General features: G+C 35.7%; 1 long non-coding RNA gene across 1 annotated transcript in view; it reads left to right on the top strand.

Moving 5' to 3' along the window:
* Positions 1-18,745, top strand: part of LOC111094521 — a 306,613-nt gene that overhangs the window by 253,875 nt on the left and 33,993 nt on the right. The window contains exon 5 of the long non-coding RNA XR_005385708.1: positions 5,206-5,337. This is a non-coding gene — a long non-coding RNA (uncharacterized LOC111094521). The remainder of the gene's footprint in view (positions 1-5,205; positions 5,338-18,745) is intronic.

The raw sequence follows: 18,745 nt of genomic DNA, 5'->3' as shown, positions 1-18,745 counted from the left end.
AGTTTGGAGAAAATATGGAACGGACTCAGGAGGGCTGGAAATATGGAGCATTTTCCCATTCCAAAATGAAAAGCTATAAATCCTTGGAAATAATAACCTGATCTTTCTCTTGGGATCAGATATTGTGCTCTTCAGGGATGAAAGTGTAAGAATTTTGTGGTGAATTGTTAGATTAGCATACATTACTGAATATTTCTGATGGCCTCCATTGACATATTTCAAAAGGGCGAGAAGTTCCTGCCCAAAGTTACCTTGCTGAAAAACAGATCCAGAAACATAAGTATATAACTTGGCTATAAAGAAGATCTGAAACTGCTTAAAATCAGATAATTGTTGGTCATTTTGAGTTGTAATATTAGCATGGTGTTTTCTAAGGGACACTGCTTCTGATACTAAGGATAACATAGGACTGTGGTGTGAAATGTGAATACACAGAAAAAGAGGAGGTGAATCAGAGAAGCCCAATTTCATATTCTCTTGCTCCTCTTATCTCACAAAGCTCATCTTGCTAATTGCCATAGTACACAGTTCTGGTTGGAAAGTAACCTTGATATAGGATCATTCTAGAGGTGCTATCTAATATGGTAGCCATTTGCCACATGTAGCTATGGAAACTTAAATTAGTTAAATAAAATAAAATAAAATAAAATAAAATAAAATAATAAAATAAAATAAAATAAAATAAAATAAAATAAAATAAAATAAAATAAAAATTTAGCTCCTTACTGGTACTAATCACTCACCAAGCGCTCAGTGGCCATGTGTGTGTAGTGCCTGTCCTGCTGAATAGCATAAAATAATAGCATTTCTATCACTGTAGGAACTTGGATAGCTCTGATCTAGAACAAATTAATCTATGAGGAAAATTTTTTAGCTGTCCCAAGTCAGCCTGTCATACTTTATTTATGCTCCAAGGCTGATAACTTTAGGCAGAAATTAGAATTTTAGGCTAAGTTGCTTGGGTTTGTAGTTCAGCCTAAATTAGACTGCAAGGTTTCCTATATTGCTAATTAGCAAAGAGTGTCTACAACAATGACAGTAAGCAGTTGCCCTTAAATACTTTGGGTAATATATGATCACAAAGATTCTCAAGACTGAAAAAAAAAAAAAAGACTGTGTTTTCTAGCCTCCTAAATAATTTGTAGTCACCAAAATTACCACCAAGAGAATTGAACAACTAAGTTAAGACAATTCAAGAGAGTACTACAATGCCTCTTAAAAGAGGCTGGTCCTGAAAAATGCAAAAGGGAAATCTTCACAGGAAGCTGATTTGGGGGTCCATATTGACCAATTTCAGGACGTTGTCAATTTTCAAAGATATTAGTCACTCATCCAATATTCATTTTGCTATTGCCATCTATAAGTGTCCAAGATCTGAGGGAGGATGCAAAGTTCATATATTTTGTGCCCTTCAGGAGCCATGTCTGAGTCTGACTGAGTCATCTAGAGAAGGAATCCTGAGTTGTGGAACTTATAATGATCATATTACTTCTGTAACTAACAGAATGCAGGCTTGAGGTGCCTTATTTTTAGTTGGTTGAATAGATTTAGGGTTCTATATGGGACAGGAGGATCATGTTAAGCAAGGGCTCATTAGGAACTGAGTATGAAAAAGAGGAAATCAGTGTGTTAAAGGCAGCCATAGAATAGAATATATAGTGGAAAACTTTTTAGTTGTGGGACATTCCAGATTTGGTTTTAACGTCTCTCTACCATCTGATGTGTGTGGTTTTTTTTTGTTTTTGTTTTTTTGTTTGTTTTTTTTTGTTGTTGTTGTTTTTTTTTTGTTGTTTTTTTTTTACAACCTAACCCCAATTCCTGGCTCCAGTAGATTTGCTAAGGAAGTGCTTATCCTAAGGCTTTTCCCTGTAGACTCTACCCTGTAGCCAGAGATGATCAGTCTAAGGCTGAACACCTTGACCTGGGCATGACAAAATGAAATATGAAAGTCAAAAATACGATCAAGACAATCCACCAAGGAAAAAATATTGGGTTAGGAGCAAGGAAACCCAAGCTTTAGTCATAATTCTGACAGTATATTCAGCCTGGGGCAAGTCATTTTATCTCACTGGACCTATGTTTCTTCATATGTAAAAAAATGAGAGTTTGATACTAAAAATACCATTATTTTCTAGTGTGTTTTCTATGGAATGTTAATGAGCACCATACAAAGAAAAAAAAAAACTGCATTGGTCAGATCCATGTTTACCAAAGTTTTTTTGCAATAAGGCTTCTCAGAATATTTAATTATAATAATGTGCATTGTGAATCTTCTGGAAAGATCTAAATATGCAATTTATATGGCATCATACCATTTTCCCCATAGAGCCTTCATGGGACTGTGTTTCCATTTTGAGATATGTAGGCTAAGATTCTTTCTGAGATCCTTCTGCTTCAAGATACCATGGATTTCATGATCAATTTTCAACTAGCTTATGGCACAGCCCAGTGGGGAAGAGAGCATTTAATGTCAGGCCTACATAGTTTGAAAACAGCCCCTTACTTCAGTCAGAAATCTTGTAAGGCACCCAGATGTGTTGCTTGCACGCTGCCAAACAGGCAGCTTGACTGGATTTTTGTTCAAATCAGGCGAGCCTGTTGGCATTGAGTAGACAAAGAGAGAGTGTGCATTCCTGGGCTCCTTTTCCATTAGCCACGCAGCAGCTGAAGCTCATGGCTAAACTGTTCTTCATCTTAACTGGGCATATGTCCAGATTAAAGAAGGGAACAGAAGGAGTGATACAGTCCCCTTTTAGGATCTGAAGGACGGAAAGCTACTACCCATTTTTAACCAAAGGGGAACTAGAGCATGTGCCCAGGATTCCAATATCTGGAGAAATTTGAAAGATCATCTCATCCAGCTACTCCTGGATATTTGACTTCTTTTTGCCAGTGTGTTAGACTTTTCCACTGGTAATAGACACACTCTAAAGTAAACCAAGGCACCCAAGGAGATATAATGGTCAGAAAAGGGTCCTTCATTTTGGGATAAAACTTGACTCCCTATGGATTTCATCTGCTGGTTTAGGTCGACCCTCTGGAGTCATTCAGAATGAGCCTAACCTCCTCTCACTTGACAGCCTTAAAAATCAGAAGGTGCATCACCTTGTAGTTCTAAAGATCAGATAAAATGCCAGTGAGACTTTTTTAAAACTGTTCAGTGGCATGCGAGACACATATAGAATACTATGTTTACTGTGTTTTACAACTTTTTGCACAATCTTTATCTCTCAAGGTCTGGGTACACAAATGCCTGTTTAGATCACTGGATAACAATCTTAAAAGCATATCTCTATAGCTAATTGTAATATATATACATAATCCTTTTGTTAGCAAATGAGTAAATATTACAATTGACTTTGAGCAACAAGATAGAGAGTTTCGAATATATATGCAGCAGCTGAAATAAAACCATACACTGGCAGTGAGTTACTGTCTGAAGGTGAACCATATAATAAGCTCTGTAATGGTCAGTGAATGAAGCACTCGGAGGAGGGGCCTCCCAGGGGTTTGATATAGGGCACTGTTTGATCTGTTGCCAGCTTGGTCACAGATATCGATTACAGCAAATTCTATGAGATATGCATATCATTAACTTAGTAACATAATATTTTGGTCTCTGTGGTGTTTTCTCTTGAGTGTATAAATGTAGCTAACATGTGTTTCTGCCAGTGAAAGAGATTTTTTTAGGTGAATCACCATAAAACTTGGGGGGGGGGGGAGTAAAGAGTTTTTAAATGTTTTAGCTACAGAAACTAGACGTTCATTAATCAATCCTTTTCAAGTTCTTTGTGAATCACTTTATATCCTAATGAACTCAGGAAAAAAAGAAAAAAAATAACCTTAAGTGCCTATGGTTACACTGAAGATTTGTTTGTTTGACTAAATCTCTTTTCAAGACCCAAGATGCCAACAAGATAGCAATTTAAAAGTTTCAAGAATCTTCAGTTTAATAGATTTTGTTATTTTTTCTGTTCAGAGGAGAATTCAATATATTTTGAGAATATCCTGAGGAGAAGTTAGGCCAAATGATTCTTCTTTCCATTTCAGTAATTTTAAGAGATCATCTTCATTGGAATCATCTGTATTATCTCAGAGAAGGGGTTCTTTGTTATCATCTTAAGTAATTTACCTCAAACCACCATGCTGTTTATTAAAAAATTTTTCACTAATGATTTATCAGAGATAAAAATTACTCTTTATACTAAAAAAATTTTAATACTCTCTAGGAAATACTTGGAAATGAAAAAGCTTGCAGACTCTTTTCTTTTTTTTTCAAGAACTGAATTTTGTTTGTTGTCATGGGACTGAAAACGTCATTTAAAATTACCAATGAGGGATCCCTGGGTGGCGCAGCGGTTTGGCGCCTGCCTTTGGCCCAGGGCGCGATCCTGGAGACCCGGGATCGAATCCCACATCAGGCTCCCGGTGCATGGAGCCTGCTTCTCCCTCTGCCTGTGTCTCTGCCTCTCTCTCTCTCTGTGACTATCATAAATAAATAAAAATTAAAAAGATAAAAAATAAAAAAATAAAATTACCAATGATGATATGACAAAAATATGTATAATACGTATAAAAATATAAATAAATAATTTAATAGACATATTACATAGATATAAATGCATAAAATAAATATATATAGTTTTATGTGTGTATATATGTATTTATATATAATGTCATATATCTAAAATTTGAATAGGTCTTCATCATTATCTGTGAAATTTCTATACAATGCAGGACTATAAAGAGTTTTGACAGATAAATATCCAATCTTCCTCCTTTCCTTCCTTCCTTTCTTCCATTCATCTGCTAAGATGATAGATATAGAGAGATGAGAGAGAGAGAAATTTTAGCGTCAGCTTTCTAAGCCCCCACAGGGGCTTAGAAACACAATGAGGGCAGATGTAAATTTGAACATTTATCAGGGTTCTACCATAGGAAAGGAACCTTAAAATTATGAAACTCATTATTGAGTTGCTGTATGAGTCCATCCTTTCTCCCAGGAAGAAAGTTTTCACTCTGGAATGTAAACAAATCTCTGGGAGAAGAGAAATTGCCTGGTTTTTACTACCCTAGGATGTAAGCAAATGGTGTTGAGTTAGGTAAGTCCTGAAACTTATTCACTATATACTGTTTGTCACTTTCACTTCTAACATGTTTTTATTCAGTCATCCTTTAACCAAGTTTACTTATATTCTCTCTCAGATAGCCTGGTCCAGGCAGAAACATGGAAATATTCATGGAGGTCCAAACAGCATCCATTCATCCATGCAGTCAAAGGCTCTTGAGCTCTTTTTAGGTCTTCTTCTATGCATAAATTTACTACATCTATTAAAGGTAAGGGAACATAAAATACAGCCATTGTCCTCTGGATATGCACAATATGGAGTTTGTATCCTCCTCTCCACAATGCAGAGTGGCAGAGGCTATTACTTCATAATACAATTCATTATATTTTTGAAATGTTCAAATTGTTAACAAGTTCTTTGTTACAGCAAATATAAGTCTAGTTTTCTGTAATTTCAATTTACTTATTGTTCTTTTCATATCCACTAGAGTAATTCTAAAATCAATTCTAGCTTTATTGGTAGCTACTCAACTATTTGAAGATTTTAAAAAATGTTCACTCTCCCTCACCCAAATATTTTCTCTTCCATTCTAAACACCTCTAGATCATTGAACTGCTTTTTTTTTTTTTTTTTTTTATTGGTAAAGCTTATTTAAGTGTTTCTCATTAAAAATAATTTCTAGGCATTTCACCATCCTGGTTATTTTGTCCAATATACTCTAGCTTGTCAATGATCCACTTAAAAGAAACATTTCTTAAAAAAATATTTTAAGCATTTTCTGACCAATGCTAGATACAGAACTGCAACTATTACCTCCTTTTATCTTCATATAACACACCTATCTTGACAGGCTATCCCCCTATTAAATTGCTTTCCAGACCTGTCTTTTTTATAATTAAATAGATTATTCATGAAGGATCTTGACTCTATTCATGCATACTGCTTGATAATAATCTCTGCAAAACAGTAAAAATATTACTCATATTTGTTATTCTGGTAAAGTTATCCTTGGTAATAGTTGCCATATGCAAAAATAGTTTGCAAGTCCTCATCAGCTTATCAGTTGAATAGTATGTTGCTTATGAATATTAATTGATCCAACTTAATTGTACTCCTAATATAACTAAACCAAGTATAGTTATTGTCAGTTATCAAGTTAGCCCTATTGAACATATTCATGGTTGAAAATTATGTGCATTTTTTAAACAAAGAATTTGAATTTATCTTCTCTATGTTTAATCTGATTATAGAAATAAACACTGTAATAATTTATTTGAATCTAATTTCACATAGTAGAAATATAAGATCCATGTAGGGTAAATTCAACATAACAATTCTGAGATTATGGAAAATACTCTAAACCTGTTAGCACAAAGATTTAGAATTCATTCAACAACAAATATTTGTAAAGTACTTGTACGTTCCACACGTTTTATTTTGGAGAGTGAGAATATAGAGAAAAGTCTCTGCCACCATGGAGCTTACCTTCTGGGGGTGGAAACAGTATAATCAAGATCAAATAAATAATATGTATTGCATGTTAGGTAATGAAAAGCACTAAGGGAAAAAACTCAAGCAGAGAAGAGAGAAGTGTAGAAGTTGGGTGGAGCAAACTGAAATTTTAGAGGTTCAAAGGTTTCCTGGGAGCTACCATCCTAATGTTGGCTTCAGTTTCAAGTTACAGATCCCTTTGAAATTAAAAGATTTTAGGAAATTTCCTTTAATAATTTAGGGGTTTTTTTGATGTTTTTTTTTTTTTTTTCAATTCAGAAATTCTCTTTTCTCTTCTCCAGTCTTTTCTTCCCTCTTCACTAGCTTTGCCATTATAAGAGACAGTTCACATGGGAAAATCTAAGGTCCCCATTTGATGGGAATTTTTAATTTTGCAAGTGGACATAAGTTACACTAGAAAAAATATTTCAGTCCAAGAAAGCAAGAATGTGTGAAAATATGACAACTTGGAATTAAAATGAGGAAATCCCAGATGTTCTGAGGCTGTTTGTGTTTAGCCATGACAACATGAAATCGATTCAGAAGCATTTGTCATTTTTTTTATCCTAGTATGGCTTCCCCCCAACACCATCTAGTGCTGAGCTATATATGTCTGTGCTCTCTCATGTGTGCTCAGAAAATGCAAGTGTATTTTTTTTTTAAATTTATTTATGATAGTCACAGAGAGAGAGAGAGAGAGGCAGAGACACAGGCAGAGGGAGAAGCAGGCTCCATGCACTGGGAGCCCGACATGGGATTCGATCCCGGGTCTCCAGGATCGGGCCCTGGGCCAAAGGCAGGCGCTAAACCGCTGCGCCACCCAGGGATCCCAGAAAATGCAAGTGTATTTTAACATTAGCCTCAACAATATAAAATAAGGAGGACGAATGGACTTCAGGAATATAGCACATTTTACTCCAATTCCAGAGCAAGTTGTTTCTTGAGTTATTCCTTTCCCTGGCACAAATAATTATGAGTTGATTAAATGCAGATATGTTTGCAAGCGACAACATTGGCTATATAAAGCTTTTTTGGGAAATAGAGATAATATGAGCATGACTCTTGATATTTCAGTGTATCCACCTGTTGAAATGATACACAAAACCTTATCTCTGAAGTCGCATCTCCCCACCCCCACCCCACCCCCATGCAACCTATGCTGACCACACCAGGCTACCTTGAAATTTGAAATCTCTATCCTTTCCTCCGCTGGCACTTAGCATACATGTATGGATTTGTGAGATGTTCATGTTTTGCCCTATTCTTTTATTATGTAAGATCTTTAAAGATAAACTTCTCTTATGCATTTTCCATATCTTCCATTGTACCTAACACCGAATTACCTTATTGTTGGTGGTTGATTCTTCTTCTTACCTTGCTTGTAGCATCAACCTTTCTGTTCAGCATGGTAGCAGTGCAGGGTAACTATTGGTGGTTGGGAAATGACAGCAACAAGTTGGAGTCCTGAAATCAAGGATGGGGATGGGGGTGAGAAGGAAAAGGGAGGAGGCTTCTAACCAGATCTTCAGGCAGCTGCATTTCCTAAGAAGGGAATCACAGACAACAACAGAAAGCAATAGATTCAGCCTCAATCAGAATAGTTTTGCTGTCTTTCCTCTTTTTTCTTTCTTTTGCCTAACCATGAGCAATTTAGGAAGAACTTCTGGCAGGATTCTAATCTTCCATCCATACTGACACCTTCAGGAAATAGTCATTCTAGTGCCAAGGCAAGCCATGACTCAGGCTGACACAGAGAATGATCCAAAAGCAAATATGTATTGGAGCTTTGATATATGATTTGATTTTCTTTTTGCAGATTTACCTCCTCCCCCATAATATTTAACTTGGATTCCTATTTATAAGGTGGAGTCTCAATGAAATTCTGTTCTCAAGACCTGTGCTTAAGAGAAGCTATGTAAAATTATTACTTGAAAATACAAAATATTTCTTCTATTGAATTGTTTTTGGATTAGAGAGAAAAATTGGAAGATTCCATTGTAAAACTGAAAATTTCTGTTCTTAATCAAGCATTTGGGGAGAGTTAGTTGGCTTGGGGTACTCTGTGTAGCAATGCAACTCTCTTACTTGCCTCTTTCTCACTTGCCTATTCTTCCACCTTTCCCGCACCTACAGTCTATCAACCCTTCCCATTGCCTCCCTGAATCACCCTGTTTTGTGATTTCTTCCTTCCCTATGAATCTCAGGCCCCATATGCATCATCTAACCATACTCTCCATAGGACCAGTTACTGCAACCTGCTTTTCCATAAACTTCAGCCAAAATTTACCCAAAGATTTTCAATCTTGATTTTATTTCACCATTCTCTGTCCTATTTCTGGTCCCTAAACTGCTGAAGATAACTGCTTAACTTTGGATATGCCACCAAATATATCAATTCCCAGTACCTCTGGGCCATCAACATTACTCAGCAATCCTTGAATAGTTCTGCAGCTATTCTCCTTTCCTATCTCTTCATTGTAACATTTACAATCCCTCATGGTCCTCTTGGAAAAAGCAGATCCTGTATCTCCTCCCTCTGTAAGTGATAGTATGTTCTTCTATAGTGTTGGACTTAGACATCTAAAACTGTGGCTTATTACCTACAGCCATCTCCTGTTCCTGCCAAGGTTTCCCTTTCTGATTTCCTTCTCCCAAGTCTCAAGGAAAAATGTACTCCTGCCCTTATTCAAACCTTGTCTTTCCATCTGTGCACCTGCTTCCCTCCCCGTCTGTTTAAAACCGAGGCCGGCCATTGGTTATCTTCTCCACTGTGTCACACCCTCCCCACTACTGATTCTCTCTCTGTCACAATAAATAGGTTCAAGTCTGTTCTATAAAATATAAATTCCTGCCCTCTGGATACTACCTTGAGCTTTACTTCCATTCAAAATTCGGCTTATAAAAAGAACAGTCTACATGGTTTCCTTTTTAACTTCTATTTTTTTAATTTAACAAAAAAATCATTTTATTTAAGTACACATATGGAAAGTGCATAAATCATGTATCCCTCAATGATTTCCATAAACAAATCTCCAACCAACACCACGAGGTCCCATTTGTATTGGGTGATTGGGTGGCTCAGTCGATTAAGCATCTGACTCCTGGCTCATGTCATGATCTCATGGGTCACGAGGTCAAGTCCCAAGTCAGGCTCTGTGATCAAGGGGGAGCCTGCTTGAGGATTCTTTCTCTCCTTCTCCCTGTGCTCCTCCCCCTAACTCATGAGCATGCTCTCTTTCTGTGTGGCTCTCTCTCTGTCTAAAATAAATAAATCAATCTTAGAAAAATCCTTTTTATAGTCATTAGTACTCAACTTTCATCCTTTAAAAAATCATCCTTTATTTTTTATCATTCTTTATTTTTAAAACTTTTTTATTATGAAATACAACATAAATACAGTGAAATGAACAAAATATAAATGTTCAATTTAATGTAATGTTATAAGGTTACTGTGTAACTGTCATCCAGGTAAAGAAATGAGATGCTGTCAGCTGCCCAGAAGCACTCAACCTCAGCCTCCCTCCTCTGACTAATCATAAGACATCCAGGGAAAACCATTACCGTGGCTTTTACAGTAATCACTTCCTGCTTGTCTTTACAGTATTGCTGCCTATGCACTTACCCATAAACTATCCAAATAAGATAGTTTAATTTTGTTCTTTCTATAAATGGAACCATGTGCTACATATATTGGGAGGGGATCTGAATTCTTTGTTCAATAAAAATTATATTTAGAGGTTTATCATTTTTTGGTGAAGAGCCTCTGCATCTTTTCTGCTGCTGTGTGGCATCCTGTACTTCCAAAGCACACATTTCTACAGGGTATAAATCTATGAGTAAAATTGCTATGATGTGAGATATATAAATCTTCAACTTTATTAAAAAATAACATTATTTTCCAAGGGATTTGGCCAATTTGTGTTGCCCTCAGCAGTGAGTTTACTGCTTGCTCCACATTCTTACCATTTGATGTTGTCAGATTTTCTTTCTTTTTTTTTTTCAGATTTTCTTTATTATTGTTTAGGCAGTCTAATTTGGACTTACTTTCTTTTGAAGATTCTGGTCAGGCTCTTTCCCTGTGATGTATAGGTTTACTTTTTGTCTTTCATCTTTTTGCCTATAGGTTTGTTACAGTTCTTCATATATTCCAGATATGGCTCTTTTGTCAGTTATATGTATTACATATACTATTTTCTGTGGCCTGACATTTCACTTTTTCATCATATCCTTTTATAAACACATTTTTCATGTTTTTAATATCATAAATGTATTAATGTTTTTGTAGGAGTCTGTAGCTAATGCAAATAACTGATTTTATCTATACCATGTCTTTGCTTTGTTTTGGGTTTTTTTGCTTGTTTGCTTAGTTTCAGGGGTAGAATTTCGTGGCTCATCAATTGCATGTAACACTCAGTGTTCATTACATCAAGTGCCCTCTTTATACCCGCCACTCAGTTAGTTACCCCATTCCCCCCACCTTTCTCTCCTCCAGCAACCCTCAGTTTATTCCCTAGTTAAGAGTCTCATGGTTTGCCTCCTTCTCTAATTTTATCTTATTTTATTTTTCCTTCTCTTCTCCAATGTTCATCAGTTTTGTTTTTAAAATTCCACATATGGGGATCCCTGGGTGGCGCAGCAGTTTGGCGCCTGCCTTTGGCCCAGGGCGCGATCCTGGAGACCCGGGATCGAATCCCACGTCGGGCTCCCGGTGCATGGAGCCTGCTTCTCCCTCTGCCTATGTCTCTGAGCCTCTCTCTCTCTGTGTGACTATCAAAAAATAAAAAAAAAAAAAGGTTGTCTTTAAAAAAAAAATAAAATAAAATAAAAAAAAATAAAATTCCACATATGAGTGAAATCATGTGGTATTTGTCTTTCTTTGACTTATTTCACTTAGCATAATAGACTCTAGTTCCATCTACATGGTTGCAAATGGCAAGGTTCCATTATTTTTGATGGCTGAGCAATATTCTATTATATAATTATACATCTTCTTTAGCCATTCATCAGTAAATGGACATCTGGGCTCTTTCCATATTTTGGCTATTGTGGACATTGCTGCTATAAGCATTAGGGTGCACATGCTCCTTCATATCACTATTTTTGTATCCTTTGGATAAATACCTAGTAGTGTAATTGCTGTGTTGTGGAGTAGTTCTATTTTTAACTTTCTTAGGCAACTCCATACTATTTTCCAGAATGGCTGCACCAGTTTTCATTCTCAGCATTGTAAGAGGGTTCCCCTTTCTCTGCATCTTCACCAACATCTGTTGTTTCCTGAGTTGTTAATTTTAGCCATTTTGACCCATGTGAGGTGGTATCTCATTGTGGTTTTTGATTTGTATTTTCCTGATGCCAAGTGATGTGAAACATTTTTTTCATGTGTCTTTTGGCCTTTTGTATGTCTTCTTTGAAGAAATGTCTGTTCATGTCTTCTGTCCATTTCTTGACTGGATTTTTTGGTGTTTTGGGTGTTGAGTTTGATAAGTTCTTTATAGATTTTGCCTACTGGCCCTTTATCTGACATGTCATTTGCAAATATCTCCTCCCATTCCATTGGCTGCCTTTTAGTATACTATTTCTTTAAAAGTCTGTCATCTCTATGACTCATCTGCAATGCTACCTTTGTCCTCTTTAGGGGCCTATATATGTGTGGGCCAGCTTCCTAGTTTTCTGTCTTATGTAATTCAACTCTTTATATGTTCCTGTACCAATACCACACTACCTCAATCAATATAGCATCATAAACCTCAATACCTATAAAGAAAGACCTCCTTTACCCACACTTGGAAGGGAAGAGTTTCAGAAAGAAGGTTCTTGAATGAGTTTTAGATTTTCTAATACAAGTATCATAATGATGACAGAGGTATTGTATACCACCAAAGGAGCATGTGCTATATATTTTCTCTCTCTGTAGATAGAGGGATAGATATAAAGATATAGGTATAGATGGATATATTAAATTAGATACATAGTTACAATACCAAGATAGATAGATAGATAGATAGATAGATAGATAGATAGATATAATACATTTATATATAATTGATATTTGGTGTGCATCTGGTAATTTCAATATCTGAATATTTATAATCTTTGTATACTGATTGAGTATAATTTTCTAGTACCCCTGGTCATCTCTGCTATGTGCTAGATGTTTTATGTGAAGTAATAATTTATAAAGTTCATTACTGAGGTCTACAATAAGTGAGCTTATCCAGATATGATTTCTTATTATTATGCCAGGCTGTTGCATCTCTAACATTTTGGGATCATCTTACACCAAGGTCAAAAGTATATTAAATGGTCTAGTATTCCCTGTGAGAATATTCAGTTAGCTCTCTCCTCCTTGTAAAGTGATAGACTTTTAGTTCTTTTGGGAGCTGGGGAGGTCTTCTGCTTTTATTTCTGCCATTCTCACCTGCAAGCCTACCTTAATTTGAATTCAAATTGTGAGAATCAGCAAATGCTCTCAGAAGAAAACAGTTTAAGTACTCACTTATTTCTCTATTTTCTCTTCCCTTTTGCTAACATTTCCCTATTTGGTGTCTTGAATTCTAAGATGTTTTTCAACTCCCATTTCTTGTTCTCGGTGGAAGGAATGAGTCAAATGACCTACCATTAAATGTTTAATATTTTTTAATTTATTTTTTTGAATAGTGATATATTTATTTCTAAGTTCTAAATCTGATCAATATTGACAAATTGGCCTGCATAGAGGCTGTATCAACTTGCAATCCCGCCAGCAGTGTATGAGAGTGCCTGTTTGCCTCATCTTCATCTGTATGGTATGCTGTCCAACTTTGAATTTTTCATAATCTGATAATTTGATGTGGTTTTAATCTATATTTCTTGTATTATGAGTAAGAGTCCACATTTTTCAGTTGTTCAAAAGCAACTTGTATTTGTATCACTTGCTCATTCTTTCTGATTGATGATCACTTTGATTTGAAAGAGTTATTTTCAATAATAGGAAATTGCACATTTTTGTAAAGATTTTATTTATTTATTCATGACAGACACACAGAGAGAAGCAGAGACATAGGTAGAGGGAGAAGCAGGCTCCCTGCAAGGAACCAGATGCGAGATCCAATCCTGGACCCTGGGATCACGCCCTGAGCCAAAGGCAGGTGCTCAACCGCTGAGCCACCTAGGCATCCCTGTACATTTTTGGTGTGGTTATATTTTCACACTTTTAGCATTTATCTTCTGATTTTCTTATACTGGTTTGGTCAATATTTAATATTTTAATTTTATGTAGTTGAATTTATCAATGTTATTTCTTATAGACTTTGTATTTGTGTCACACACATAAAGGTCTTTCAAACACAGATTATAAAATATTTCTCTCTGTTACTTTTATACTTTGATAGTTTTGACAGTGCAGTCTTAATTTTTCTCAAATTTAATTAAAGTGATGAGATATGAATCCATTGTTGTCCAGATGGCTCCCCCACTATCCAAGAACCATTAGTTGAACCACCCTTTTCCCCCCATTGATTTATATGACATGAATGATATAATGTCACTTTTAATATATACTGAATCCCTATGTACTTCCATTTGTTTCAGGACTTCCATATATCTCTCTATTCAAGTACTAGCACTGTCTTTGTTTGCCATCATATTTTCAAGTGATTTTCTAAATATATGAGCTTCAAATAATATTTCATTCCTTCCTCTTATTTTTATATTCTATTTTCTTTCTCTTTTCTGTTTACATTGGCTAATATTTCCAGAAAAAATAATTAAAACTTTAAAAGATACAAATAATAATCACAATCTTTCCCTTTTGGTAATCTGCTTATCATTCTGAGCAGACTGTTTTTCATATTCTTTTTGGGATCTTCTTCTTTTGGATTTCCTTGAATGTATAAGCTTTCCAAAATACTCTTCTTGACCACTGCCTCTGACTGTGCACATCATCCTTGAATAGTCATCCAAATTCTAGACATATTTCCTACAACTTTAAGTCTATATGTTCAAATCCCACTGGACATTTCCAACAGAATCTCAGAAATACTTAATATATCATCATGCTCAAAGTGGAAGTCATCCTTACTTGTACACACACATTTTCCTTTATAGCAACCACATAAATATAGTAACTAGAGCTAGAAACAGATTTCATCCTCAATTTATTTTTTCTTACTGCACTTCAATTCCATTAACCATTCAATCCTATGTATTATACCTCTCCTGGTCTTTCCTTCTTTTCTGGCTGAAGTTGTTCATTTCCTTTCATAGGATCTATTGCTATAGTCTCATGATTTCCACTAACTGTTGAGAAGACTAACTGTTCTGGTTTCTTTGGAATTGAGAGTTTTTTCCCAGGATGCAATACTCTTGGTACTAAAACCATGGAAGTCCCAGGCAAAGTGGGATGAGTTAGTCCCCCTACTTACTGATTTTTCACCATCTTCCCCTTTTTAGTGATTGAAAGTCAAATGTATGTTATGAACCCTCCTCCCAGAAGTAGTACATAGGCACACAAATTTTGCATTTAGTTGTAGGAGTTTAACAGAACTTTTGAATCTATAGTTCAACTGATCACTGATTTGAAGGATTCAGATTTGAATTTTTAACCAATCCTCCATGTGACTGCTAGAATGATCTCTCTAAAACCACAAATCTGACAATGTTATTCTCTTTGCTAAATGCATTCCAATAACTCCCCACTGCCTAAAGACTGAACACAAATTCTATAACATAAATAGAAGATACTTTGTGATCTAGATTGTCTTCATTTATCAATGCACTTCCTATGACTTCACTTCTTATACCACACTCTTATCATATAAAATGACTAATTCCTGAAGGTGTCAAGCTGCTCCATACTTAAGTATTTTGCACATGTTCATCCTGGGGTACACAAAATCTCTTTACCATTATTGTATTGCCTTAGAATACCTACTATATCTTAGGAAACCCATTCATGGATCTTCTCCTCTTTGAAACATTTTCTTCCCAAATTGTTTCAATAAATTAAATGTGCCTTCACTAAGGTTGGTGCACACTTGTAACACTTATCTACTAAAGTTCAAATTTTATAAGCTTTTCTCCACAAATACATTAAGATTGTGGAGCAGAGACAGTATTATCTTACCCTACTTTATATCTCTAGTACCAAGCACAGTGTCTGGCACTTTCTAGGCAATCAATAAATGATTGTCGAATAAATTAATGAATGGATATGTCTGGAATACAAGGATCATCTTACTCGTGGAAAGGCAATTAACAGCAATAATCTACACCTCATTTCTTAAAATTGTGTGTACTTTTAAGAAAGATTATATGAATTAACCAAATGTCACCTTTACCAATTTTCTCATTGACATAATGGCATGTGATACCCCATGTCTCTACTATCAGCATTCCACATATTAGGAAGAGAAAACACACTAATGAACCAAAACTGCTGCTTTATATATTGCAGCTGAGCCTTTCCCAGAGGTCTCATACCAGACTGGTTCAGAAAGCCAATCCAAAGTACTTTGTGAAAGTGGGAAGGATCATAGCAAGTAAAGCAAAAGTAATTTCTAGTTCCAAAGAATTATGTTGTTCAGGCATATAAAAGTCATCTTTGTAATAGTTTTCTGAGGTTCTTACTTTGCCAGAATTCAAGCCCTTCAAAGACTATTTCTATCATTCTGAAATCTGATTTTTTGAATCATTTTAAAAGCAAGGTAAACACATAAATGAAGGTGCCTAATTCTGTGTGTGATGTTAACAAAAATTATACCACTCTTATTAGGTCCAATGAATTAATAGCACACAATTCATTAAATGCATATAGAACTAAATTCTTAACTCTATAATTTGGATGAACTCACAGTTTACTTTAGTTCCATTCTGGTGGGCACTGTTAGGCTTCACTAATGAGCTCTATATACTGTGTTGCTCTTTGTTGTTTGCCTACATCTTCAAAATGCTAACAAAAGAAGTTGGAAAGTAAAATAGCTAATTAACTGTTCTGTTTTATTCCATGATGAGACATGCCTCACTATGGATGAGTGTTGGCAGGGCAGAGAGTAAGAACTTGGATATTCACAGAAGTCATTGGGAAATATTACTGCTCATCAGAGTGCAAAGCAAGTGAGAAATCTGTGTTCTCAAGAAAGAATTGAGAAGGAATCAGCTACTAGATGTCAAGTACAAGTAAGCAAGATGCAGATAAAGAAACTCTGGTAGGGGAGCAATGGATTAAGTAGAGAGAAGATTTGGGATCAAGGGTGCAAAAAGTCTGGTAGATAAAAGAATGGACAAGTCTTCTCAAGCCTAAAATCACAAATTACAGTCTCATTTGGCTCAAACTCAATCTTTACTTTCTGCTGTGCTCTACAAATTCAAGAATTATAGGGTAAGTTTGATAATCAAACTCTAATGTCCACTTTACATTATATTCTTCTCCTTCAGTTTGGGCAGGCTTAATGGTGGCAGCCTGCCATGGGAAGGGGTGCATGGATGACTTTACCTCCTCCTCTCTCCACTCTCTTCCTCCTGTATCTGCTAGCTCTTCTACTATCTACGTCTTACTGTAGCAGAGGGAAATAAAGACAAGGAACAGGCTAATTTTTACTTGAGCTGGATGGTTTCAGGCTTTCTACATGGTAGCTGGTTAAAATACAGTCCTGGAAGATAATTTTTTATTCTTTCTCATAGGTGGCTTTTGTGGGCTTTGTGGGTTCTGCTCTTCTGCTCACCCAAGAAGATACATCTTTATTCTTTATTCTGAGTGATCACCTGCAACTCATACTTTCTGTCTGAGGATATACCTCCAATGCTCTTTCTGTTAAGTTTGGCTCACCTTTCCTGTCTACCATGCTGGTCAGGAACCATGCAGGATCCCTCTCCCATGCCACTGCCATTCTCTACAGGAAAATATTAATGGCTTTCTTGCCCTGACAAACTCTGAGAGGCAGGATGGTTCCCATACTACAGAACTTTTGATTCCACTGACAGAGCAATTGGCTGATAGAAAACAGATTTCGGTCTATGCTTGATTAAGCTTTCTTGTGCATGGATCAGATAGTGGTCTTGTGTCTCCCAATGCAGAAAACAAATAGATGGGTCTTTGAGTGTACCCATTAAAGTACTTTTCTCTATGTTTGAAAAGAAGGTAGCATTCACCATAGCTCTCTCACAGAAAGAAGATGAAGATTCCAGCATAGCACCAGCTCTCTCACTAATGTGACCCTTAAATCTGCTGTTTCCCACCTATACATTCTTGAATTTGTTGAAAGTTCCAGAAAAATGTTAAATTCTTGGAGTAAATTCCTTCGTAACTTTGCACACAGTGAGAGAAGTAGCCTATCTCACTCACTTTGGTGTCCTGATAGTTATCAGGAAGTGCTTTATTCTAAACTCCTACTTCTTACCTTTATGTAACCAATAGTTGTAAACCTGAATGCATATTAGAATCACCAGCAAAGTTTTAAAAAGTGTGGAAGCCTGCCACTCCCCTCCGTCAGCCTGAGATTCTGATTTAATTGTTCTGGTTGAATATTGACATTTTTCAAAAGTTCTTGATAGTTTTAATGTGCAGCCAGGGCTGAAAACAACAAATCTAAATAAATAACAAATAACAGCTTTGGATGGAATAGATCTGCATTATTTTTCCCCCTCTATGCTTGTGGACACAACTCTAGGCTAATTACTCTAAAAAGTAGTACTACTAATAAATTCATTTTAAATATTTCTCTCGAGTATCTCTCAAGAACTTATTATATTTATAGAAGGATTAGTTTCTGTACCAATTTTAACTCAAATTGTTGATGTATTTTAAGCTATTTTTATTCAAAGTGAAAATCATACTCTTAATTGTTGATTAGTTGTATTTGTCAATACACATTAGTATTCCCATGTATGAATATTTCTTCTCTGTTGAATAGGTAAATGCATTTAAATTTCCTCATGATTCCTATTATGCTAAAGCAATACAAAAATAAGTCAGGGAGAGAGGGAAAGTTGAAGAAAATCAGTAATTATTACTTTCTCTTTGGAAAAAAACTGATAGAAACTCATCCACAGGACAAAAAAAAAAAAAATGTGACACAAGTCTGAAAGAAAAACATTTTTATCAATTCTATCATGTTTGAGATGAATTTTCCAAAGAGAATAAGATGGTCCCCTTAACACTCTTATTCTAGCAAGTCTTTTAGATTGTCCATAAAGTCTTTCCTACACTG

The sequence above is a fragment of the Canis lupus genome, chromosome 38, assembly GCF_011100685.1.
Source record: "Canis lupus familiaris isolate Mischka breed German Shepherd chromosome 38, alternate assembly UU_Cfam_GSD_1.0, whole genome shotgun sequence".
Classification (NCBI taxonomy): Eukaryota; Metazoa; Chordata; class Mammalia; order Carnivora; family Canidae; genus Canis; species Canis lupus.
Note: the sequence above shows the minus strand (reverse complement) of the source record. Positions and strands in the feature narration are given on the sequence as shown.